This window comes from Eumetopias jubatus, unplaced genomic scaffold (genome assembly GCF_037043125.1).
Source record: "Eumetopias jubatus isolate StellerSeaLion01/CBP00866 unplaced genomic scaffold, mEumJub1_p1.0 scaffold_8, whole genome shotgun sequence".
Classification (NCBI taxonomy): Eukaryota; Metazoa; Chordata; class Mammalia; order Carnivora; family Otariidae; genus Eumetopias; species Eumetopias jubatus.
The window spans coordinates 125,281,319-125,292,573 of NW_028274814.1; the positions used below are offsets into that span (position 1 = coordinate 125,281,319).

The 11,255-nt window shown below is 42.9% G+C and overlaps 1 pseudogene; it reads left to right on the forward strand.

Moving 5' to 3' along the window:
- Positions 1-468: 468 nt before the first annotated feature.
- Positions 469-7,173, forward strand: LOC114222967 (eukaryotic initiation factor 4A-I pseudogene; annotated as a pseudogene).
- Positions 7,174-11,255: the final 4,082 nt, after the last annotated feature.

Here is an 11,255-nt window from a genome sequence, read left to right on the forward strand (position 1 = left end):
GGCGACCTGGAGCGCGAGCGCCGCCCCTCCCCGACCCCCGGCCGCACCCTGAAAGCCGCGGGCCGGGGGCGGGGGGATGGAAGAGTAGCACGGCGGGAGTCTTCAGGGAACCGTACCCGGGAGGAGGGGCTGTGGCCTTTCGGCAGCCCCCTCCATCCCCGCAGACCCACGCCCATCCACATCGCCAGCTGCTCCTAGGTCCGAACCCCCAAATCTATGACTCATGATTTCTGTGCTCAGACCAGGGGCCTCCTGGTGGCTGGATTCGTGTTTCCTTCTCGCAGACTGGAATGAAAACCAAGGCGTGTGTAACTCTGTGCCTGCCCTTGCGCAGAGCAGCGCTGAAGGAGCCGTGCCTAGCTGGTCGGAGAGAGAAGGGGGTGGACCAGTAAGGGGATGGGATTGAGGGCCGCTCCCAGCACCTTCCCAGGCGGGGAGAGAGGTGTAGAAGCAAAGTGCATGCGCGCAATGGAGAGATGGCTGCGATGCGAAGACTTTTCAAGTTCGCCACAATCTAGGTAAAAGTGACCCAAGTTTGCCCCGTAAAACCGAGAGCTCTAACTATTGAGCACCTTTGGTATGACTCAGGTAATGACCTATGCCTGCGGGATAGTCCAGTGACCAAAACAAAGGTGTCTGTCCTCAGGCACTTATTCCGGAGGACAGTCATTTTAAAAATTACACAGCTAGTGGCACTCTATTCCTCAGAGGAGAGCTTCCACCAACTCCGTCGCAGCAGTGATTTAGTAGCAGCTTTTCAGGTGCTAAAGGACACCAGAGCATACATTTATCCAGTTTTTTCTTGTTTGTTTTTGTGCTTTGCAATCAGATTGAGTTTTGACCTTAACCTTCTGGGTGAAGGTTTATGTATCAGTCTTGACCATCTTCAGTAATGCTTTTTATAATGGTGAATGCAGGTGTTCTTCACAACCTAAACACCATTAAGAATGAAAGGATAATTGCAAAGAATATGGAAAAACGGTTCTGACTGTATTTCCAAGAGGGTTTTGTTCTTACTGTTCTGAATCCCATATCACTTGAAGGTAAATAGCTGTTCTTAAAAGTTTGCCAGAAGTAAAATTCCAACCAGATAAGTGTTCCTCCCCTGGGTCGTTGCAGTCTTTCAAGACCTCTGCACAAAGTCTGAATCGGAGAAACCACCCTCTCCCAGTTTTGAAAATCTACCACCATTTTTTTCTGATTGATTCGGAGCCTGTAGTTTCAGCTGCCCTAAATTTCATTAGTTGGTGTGTGGTGGGCAACCCTATTTACGGGGTGCTCTCACTCTGTATGCCACAAGATAGTGTGTATTTTTTTTTTTTAGATATTTTAAACTTTTAAGTTGGAATCCAAATTCAAATTAAATTTCAACTCTGAAAATAGCTCAGGGTAGAATTGGGTCAAGAGACAACCCTTTCTGAAAAATTAGATCCTAATGTGTACAGGCAACAGTGATCACATTACTTCCTCTTCTGCCTGATAGCTGGCAACTTAAATGTGAAGCAAGTGGCTTAGAATTGAAGATCTGTACTAATCACTGCTGTGATGATTGCTAGAAGAAAGCCCGGGAGTTATGAGAGTGTTTAACAAAGGAACCCGTCTGTTCGCTCTAGGGGTAAAAAAGATCTCTTTGAGGAAGTGACATTTAATCTGAGCCTTGAAGAATAAGGAAGAGTAGGTCTGACAACAAAGGGAAGGGGGTGCGGTGGGGCGTGCACTTGTTGCTGTGGAAACTGCAGGTTTGAAGGCTCTTGGGTAGGAAGGGGCTCCACCTGTGGCTAGAATGAGGCAGCTAGTACTGAAGGAGACATGGGTACAGGACTTGAGGGCCATATTGAAAACTTTGGATTTAATCCTAAAGACAAAAGGAAGCCACTGAAGATTTGGAGAGGATCCATCAGCACACGATCCAGTTCGTATTTGTAAACGACATTTCTGGCTGCAGTGCGGAGACTGAACAAGAACGGAACAGCGGAGGGTGTGTGAAGACCAGTCTGCAGGCAATGGAGAGTAGAAGATGATGGATCAAGGAAATCGATCAGAATTAGATTTGTAAGCACCTGATCATTGGCTGCATGTGAAAGGTGAGGGAAAGAAAAGTGTCCAAAAATGACTCTCAGGTTTCTAGCATGAGCTCATCCCATTCCCTGAGATGGGGAGCCTGGAGGGAAAGGTCTCAAAGAGACAAGTCTGAGTTCCTTTAAGTATGTTGAGTTCTGTGAGACATCCAAGTGAAGATACCGAGTATATATTTGCAAAATAAATCTGGAACTCAAAGCAGAGATCTGGACCGAAGATGAAATCAAACCTAAATTTTTAGAGAGCAAGGAACATGCCTTGCATGTAAGCACTTAACCTCTAAACTTTAGAAAAAATGGGCAGAAGCAAAGGGTACCTAATACTATGTGTGAGACACCCCACAGACAATGTTTTTATTTTATCCTTTACACCCTATGTGGATGGTATTATAATCCCATTTTTCATATAAGGAAACTCAGGGTTAAATTCTTGGTCAAACTTACTTAAATTCCCAATTAAATAAGACCGATTGAATACGAATCTCTGTGGATAATTCTGATGATCACTGAGGTTTAGAAACTTATAAGTGGTCACACAAACCATATAAAACACTCATTTTAAACAATAATTAAAAGAAACCATGATTCCGAAAACATGCAGCCCATGCAGCAGATGTTTGTGGATACATGTCCCTGTTTCTTTCACCTGAGCCCCCCCCCATTATCAATGCCTTTCCTGGGAAACTCTGGAATGTTCATTTGTTCATTCATGCAGTAAGTAGTTACGGTGGACCTACTACTGTGTACCAAATAACAGTAGTCATTAATTTATTTACAAATATTTATTGAGCACTTACTAAACGCCATGCTGTTTCATGCTCTGGGAATATAGCAGTAAACAAAATAAACAGATGCCTGCCTTACAGAGTTTATATTCAGGTGGGGAAAGGCAGACAGACATGTACATGTATATGAATGCAGATACCTATATACAGGTATGCATGTAGGTAGATGTATATATTCCACATGGCAATAACTACTATGAATACAAATAAAACAGGAAAAAGAGTTGGAGAGTTCGGGGTATAGAGAGAAGGGGAGACAGTTTTATACAGGGTAATCCACAGAGGTCTTGCGGTCTGAGCAGAAAGGAGTGAGGGAGCAACTATGCTATCTGGAAGAGGTACAGCAAGCACAAAGGTCCTGAGGCAGAAGTGTGTATGAGGTGTTCAAGAACAGCAAGGAGGGGCACCTGGGTGGCTCAGTCCGTTAAGCGGCTGACTTCAGCTCAGGTCATGATCCTGGGGTCCTGGGATTGAGCCCCATGTCCGGCTCCCTGCTCGGCAGAGAGCCTGCTTCTCCCTCTCCCTTTCCCTGCCGCTCTGCCTACTTGTGCTCTCTCTCTATCTCTCCATCAAATAAATAAATAAAATCTTTAAAAAAAACAAAAACAAAAACAGCAAGGAGTCCTATGTGCCTGGAATGAGAAGTAGCCAGAGGCAAGTCATGAGGCTTGTAGGCCATCGTAAGACCTTTGGCTTTCACTCTGAGTGAGACAAGAACCACTGAAAGGGTCTGGGCAGAGAAGTATCCCACTCTGACCTAGGTTTCAAAGGGATGACTATGGAAAGCTGAGTGAGGGGGCAGGGGTGGAAGCAGGAAGACGAGTAAGGATGCTATTTCAATAATCCAGGTGAAAGGGGGATGCCTGGGTGGCTCAGTCAGTTAAGTGTCTGCCTTCGGCTCAGGTCTTGATCCAAGGGTCCTGAGATGGAGTCCTGCCATCGGGCTCCTTGCTCAACAGGGAGCCTGCTTCTCCCTCTGACTGCTGCTCCCCCTGCTTGTGTGCTTGTCTCTCTCTCTGACAAATAAATAAATAAAATCTTAAAAAAAAAAAATCCAGGTGAGAGAGATGGCGGCCTAGACCAGGGTGGTCATAGAGGAAGTGGTAAGAAGGTGCTGCACTCTGGATCATTTGAGAGGAGAGCTGACAGGCAGAATTTGCTAATGGGTTGAATGAGAGTAAGAGAAAGAGAAAGAAAGGCGGTTAAAGATGCCTCCAAAGGTTTTTGGCTCAAGCAGTCAGAAGACTGGAGCTGCCATTTGCCAAAATGGCAGATGATGAGAAGAGTCAGGAGCTAGTATGAGAACCTCTGTGAGGGTCTACTTGTTCTGAGCACCTGGTTTGTATGAACTCATTCAGTGCTCACAACAACTCTCTAAGGTACATCCTGGTTATGCCTGTTTTATAGATGAGGAATTGAGATATTGCTCTACAATGTACTTCAGATTCCACTGCTGTGAATGGTGATAATACTCCAGAGGCTACCACTGCATTGTCTATCAGGGAAGGCAGACAACTATATAAACAATGACAACAAAATCTAGAGCTATGCTAGGGAAAGTCTGAGGATGCTGTAGCTGTACAAAGCAGAAGTATCTTCCAAAGTTTGGGGGTAAGGGAGAGAGTGGGGGTCAGGGGAGACTTATAAGAGGAAGTGATTTTATTTTATTTATTTTTTTAATGTTTAATGTTTAATTTTAATTTTAATTTATTTATTTGACAGAGAGACAGCAAGAGAGGGAACACAAGCAGGGGGAGTGGGAGAAGGAGAAGCAGGCTTCCTGCTGAGCTGGGAGCCCGATGCAGGGCTCGATCCCAGGACTCTAGGATCATGACCTGAGCCGAAGGCAGACACTTAATGACCTAGCCACCCAGGTGCCCCAAAGAGGAAGTGATTGTAGCTGCAATCTAAAGGATCACTAGCCATGCTAATAGAAAATTTAGGAGGGGGGATGGGAAAAGGAGAGAGTATTCCAGGTAGAGGTTAGTCCTAGCTACTTTAACAAAAAAGGTGGGGAGGGGATTTTGAGGAATTGAAAGAAGTTCAGTATGATGTTTATATTTCTTTTAGAGCACCTTGTTCATTGGTCCCTATTGGGAGTTTCTCTCCACAAACATGGTAATGTTTCAAGGGTTCCCTATCTCTGGTATCTTTATTTTTTTTAAAGATTTTATTTATTTATTTGACAGAGAGAGCGACAGGGAGAGAGGGAACACAAGCAGGGGGAGTGGGAGAGGGAGAAGCAGGCTTCCCGCCGAGCAGGGAGCCCAATGCGGGGCTCGATCCCAGGACCCTGGGACCATGACCTGAGCCAAAGGCAGCTGCTTAATGACTGAGCCACCCAGGCTCCCCTCTCTGGTGTCTTTAGAACATATCCCTGAGGGAGCAGAGATCTGCTGTCCTTGACTACTCATCAGGTTCTTGTTGTTCCTCAACTGTGCCCACAAGTTCCTGCCTGTGGGCTTTGAACTTCCTGTTCTCATTAACGAGGACACTCCAGTCTCCTGTACACCTTCCTGGGTCCATACCCAGGACTTAAGCGTTTCTCTGCTTCCATGACACCTAGTGAAGAGCATGATCATAGAACTTAAAAGATAAGTTATGGACAGATACTGTTTACTTACCTGTCCATGTCCCTACTAGGTTGTCAGCAGAGTCTTTATAACCCAGGCTGGCACAATGTTGTCAGCCCTGAATGGATGCTCAATTATTTTCTTCCTAAAATGAATGAATGGATACATTTTGATTTACCCCCTTTTACTTTTGGTGGTGCTGCTACTGGCTTTTTGATTTTCTGTTCTGGTTCCACTCTCAACAGAATTATTAATTTATTTTAAAGTTTTAATTATATAGTGCATTGTTCTAGCTTCTTTAACCTGACCTTGTTGGATTTTTGCTAGCAGACAGGCTTTGTGCAATACTGGGATGCTGGTGGCTGAGCTTTTTTTCAGGGACATCTGCGCATTGACTATTCTAGGGATGAAGATGTGGCCTTGCTGATATTGTCTGGTTTAAGAACCAAGCAAAACTCAGTATTTGTAACCATTCTCTTGAATGGATGTTCGTATATCCTCCCTTAAAAAAAAGAGTATAGAAAACTGCTCATAGTCTAGTTTCTAAGGATCATATCTGTGAGTCAGGATTTCCAATCCAGAGACAATGGCCCTGGTGACACCCAAAGGTGTCATCGAGAATAACTAAAATGAGATTTTTTACAGCTTTGGTGACATGAACCTCTCTGCATCCCTTCTTTGTAACATCTACAGAAATAGTTTTAAGAAGCCTTCTGCCATCCAGCAGCAAGCCATTCTTCCTTGTATCAAGGGTTATTTTGTGATTGCTCAAGCCCAGTCTAGGACTGGGAAAACAGTCACTTTCACTGTATGGATTATGCAGCAGACTGAACTGGATCTAAAGGCTATGCAAGACTTGGTCCTGACACCCACTAGAGTTGGCTCAGCAGAGGCAGAAAGTAATCGTGACATTAGGACATTGCAAGGGTGCCCCCTGCCACACCTGCATTGGTGGGACCAACGTGCATGCTGAGGTGCAGAAGCTGCAGATGGAAGCTCCCCATATCATCGTGGGTACCCCAGGTCATGTGTTTGATTAACTGAAAATAGCTATCTCTAAAATACATCAAAATATTTGTACTCGATGAAGCTGATGAAATGTTAAGCCATGGATTCAAGGACGTACTTCAAAAGCTCAACAACAACACCCAGGGGGTTTTGCTGTCAGCTGCAGTGCCTTCTGATGTGCTTGAGGTGACCAAGAAGTTCATGAGGGACCCCACTGGGATTCTGGTCAAGAAGGAGGAGTTGACCCTGGAGGGTATCCACCAGTTCTACATCAATGTGAGAGGAGTGGAAGCTGGACACACCGTGTGACTTATATGATACCCTGAGCATCACGCAGGTAGTCATAGTCAACATGGGAAAGTTGGTTGGCTCACTGAGAAGATGCGCACTGGAGACTTCACTGGGTCTGCCATGCATGGAGATGTGGACCACAAGGCATGAAATGTAATCATGAGAGAGTTTTGCTCTGGTTCTAGCAGAGTATTGATTACCACTGACCTGGTGGCCAGAAGTGCTGATGTGCGGCAGATGTCTGTAGTCAGCAACTAGGACCTTCCGACCGACAGGGAAAGCTACCTCCATAGAATTGGTCCTTGTGGATGATTTGGCTGTAAGGGTGTGGCTCTTAACAGGGTGACAGAAGAGGCCAAGAGGACTCTCTGAAACATCGAAACCTTCCTCAACACTTCCACTGAGGAGGTGCCCCTCAATGTTGCTGACCTCATCTGAGAGGAACTATCCTGCTACCTCGCCCTAGCCAAGGTCCAGTCCTCGGGGGACAGAAGAGGAGCAGTAGTGGGGAGGGAAGGGAGCCAAGGGATGGACATTTTGTCTTTTTTTTTCTTTTCTTTTTCTTTGAATAAATGTCACATTTTGAGGCAAACAACAACAACAAAAACAAACCTGTTCATAGCAGCTTTATCATAGTATTCTAATAACTGGAAATAAACAGACGTTCGTCAATATGAGAATGGCAAAACTGATTTTGAGATTTCGTAATACAACACTACTCTGCAATAATATGAAACAGATTATGGACTCAACAAGGGGGATGAATCTCACTGACATTACGCTGAGAGGAAACTCCCTGACAGAAGAAACGTATATGCTATGAATATTCATTTTCCATTGCTGCTGTAACAAATTACCACAAACGTGGTGGGTTAAAGAAAACATTGGTTATCTTATAGTTCTGTAGGTTAAAGTCCAATATGAGTTGAACTAAGATCAAGGTGTCCAGCCAATTAACAATCTTAATTCCCTTTGCCATGTAACCTAAGTATTCCAAACAAAAAATTGAGGATAATGGAAGGCAGATTTCCAGTGGTGCACAAACTTGATCTGTAGCATTAGCCGATTGCTATGGTATAAATACTCTGATGGCTGATTTCAAGCTAATATCAGCTCACAAAATTACAATTCTTTAGTAATCAGCCCTTGTGAGCTGGTTCAACCTGGTTCCAGCGTACTGCTGCAAGTTTCTCATTCTTGATGTTTTAAAATACAGACAAATATAGAAATAAATATTCACATATGAGGATATGAGTGTATACATGAGTGTTTCCTTGCCCTCTACAATGACAGAGCCTAAAAGTTAGAGCACGTCTGTAGCAATTAGCACACCTAACGTCTGGATCTTACTCTCTAAATACCATTCTCAACACTAACAGGAACCTGTGCTCCTTGGAGAAAAGGCTAATTCCATGACTCGGGCAGGAAAAGTACAAAAGGAGCCTGAAATGGCTGGACCAGAAATTAAAGAAGTACTCAAAGAATGATGGTAACATATAAAAAGGAGAGCTTTGCAGATTGAAACGGCTCCCACTGGGGACCATTTTAGTATCAAAATAAATGATACAGTAATGGCTTAAAACCCATTAAACAGCATAAAAACCCATGAGTCAAAACTGACATAAATAAGTAAACAGGAGAAGAGAAAACTCTTTCTCAAAGTACAATACCAACTAACACATAGGATACGAATGAAATAATTAGAAAATTAAGGAGTGAAAATTTAACGAGACAGTATGTTTATATATCTCCCCACAAATACTAGTTAACTGGAAAGACATAACTTGTAATTTTGCAGTGAGGAAGTTTGACAGATACCGCCTTCACCAAGTGATCAAAGTTAACATTACCAGTAACGGGACAAATTCACATCATGTGCCTCCAGATATCACTGAGCAGGACCTAATATCACTTCTGTGGTATATTTGCCAAAAATACACAATCTGAATCTAATCATGGGGAAACAGAAGGGAGACCCAAATTGAGGGCCATTCTACAAAATCTCTGGCCTATCTTCTTCAAAGATGTCAGTCATGAAAGACTTTTAATTCTTTCATTATGATGACAGAGAAACTGTCACAGATTGATTTGGGAGGACTGAATGCAGGGCATGATCCTATTTGAGGTCCTGGACCAGAAGGAAAAATTATAAAGGACATTATTGAGATAGTTAAAATTTGAATACAAACAGTAGATTACATAATAGTACTATATTCATGTCAAATTTTCTGATTTTGTTCATTGCCCTCTGGTTATGTCAAAAAATATTCTTGTACTGGGCGCCTGGGTGGCTCAGTTGGTTAAGCAACTGCCTTCAGCTCAGGTCATGATCCTGGAGTCCCGGGATCGAGTCCCACATCGGGCTCCCAGCTCGGCGGGGAGTCTGCTTCCCCTCAGACCCTCTTCCCTCTCGTGCTCTCTATCTCTCATTCTCTCTCTCTCTCAAATAAATAAAATCTTTAAAAAATTATAAAAAAAATATTCTTGTACTGAGGATGTATACACTCAAGTATTGATGGATAAACAGACACAAAGGCTGCAATTTTGCTCTCAGATTATTAAAAAAGAATTGTGTGGGTGTGTGGTGTGGGGAGAGAGAAAAGACTAAGATAAAGCAAAAAGAAAATGGAGCAAATAAAGAACCTACAGCCGGTGTGTAGGCGGTCAGTTTGGCAGCTTCAAAGGAAGACAGCTTTTGTGAACTTGAAAGTATGTGGCTCAGTTGGTTAAGCGACTGCCTTCGGCTCAGGTCATGATCCCGGAGTACTGGGATCGAGTCCCACATCGGGCTCCCCCTTCTCTGTGGGGAGCCTGCTTCTCTCTCTGCCTCTGCCTGCCACTCCCCCTGCTTGTGCTCACTCTCTTTCTCTCTCTCTCTGTCAAATAAATAAATAAAATATTTAAAAAAAAAAACAAAACTGATAGAGACTTCTCTGTTCCGAATAACAGTTTGGAGCCCTGTAACAGTTTGTAATCAGAATGTGTAAACTTGCAAAACGTTCCGAACATGAGATAGACAAGAGAGGTAGGTAGTGTAGCATGAGAAAAGGGGAACAGTGCAAACTGTACACAATTTAGCAAGGTTAAAAAAAAAAGTTTTCCTTCTAGTGCTCTCCCATGATTTAACTCTTGTTTGTATGTAGTCCTTCTGATTGTATCTACCAGATTGTATGCCTATTATCCTGTGAAATAGTATCATTAGAATGCTTAGTTATTGACCTCATTATGTATAGATCTTTTTTTAAAAAATATTTTATTTATTTACTTGAGAGAGAGAGAGAGTGAGAGAGACAGACCACTTGCAGGGGGGTGGGGTAGAGGGAGAAGCAGACCGCCACTGAGCAGGGAGCCCGATGCAGGACTCTATCCCAGGACCCTGGGGTCATGACCTGAGCTGAAGGCAGACACTTCACTGACTGAGCCACCCAGGCTCCCCGTGTAGATCTTTTAAATACTTTTGGGGAGATGCCAGCAACCTAGTCCTAGACACTCTGTTTTGCTAGAACAAAATCCTGCTCTTGTTAGAGCAAGATCCATGTTTCCAAGATCCTAGAAACATGACCCAGGAGAATTAAAAGAATTAAAGAATTAAAAGAATTAAAGAATTAAAAGAATTTAGTTATGAAAATAAAACTGGTTAAAATATAAAAATACTTTTCACCAAAAACTAATGAGTTATATAAAATGAAATGGCTCCCCACCCCCACCTGTATGCACATTTTCACCCTTTATTAAGATACTATGATGTTACTCCTGATTTATTGATATTTAGCAGAATTTAGCACAGGTCTTATTTATGCCATGCCATTTATGGATGGAATTTTGAAGGAGAAATGATGCCTTGTGCTATATACAAAATTCAACCCCTAAAAAGATAACTTAAAAATTCCAGCAGATGAGGCAGAGAAACAAGTTAACTCCAGTTTAAGGTGACTACTCTTCAGAATACTAGTCTACTAGAAATAAAATTCTGCTCTCCCCTTACCCCCAACCCCTGAGTAAAAATTTTACGCTGCTAGAAAATAAAGTATTTCTTTGACACATTTAATTGTATCCATAGGATTAAAATAGATTAACTAAGAGCCTAACCAAAATAAATTATTTGCAATATAATTACACCATAATTTTCAACATTAAATCTGTATGCCTCTAGAGATAAAATAGTTTTGATTTACCAAACTGGGTAATTAAATTAAGTAGATAATTGTTCCTAAGGGCCTGGGAACCAGGTAATAGCAATTTAAAAAGTTACCAGCAGAAATGATCAGTTTGGTTAGTTTGCTGAAGATGAAAAGTAAGCCTGAAAGAATAAAAATTACCTTTTCAAAAAACCTCAAAATAATATATCCCAAGTATTATTGACTGTAGTAGACACTGTGGGTGTCTCCCTAATTTTCTTGGCCACCCCTCCCTACCACAGAAGCTCTGTCATCTGGATGATATTCACCTGCCCCACCCCACGCCCCACCCCCCACCCAGCTAGAGGAGCGGCCCTGACTGGCCTAAACCAATCAGGATAA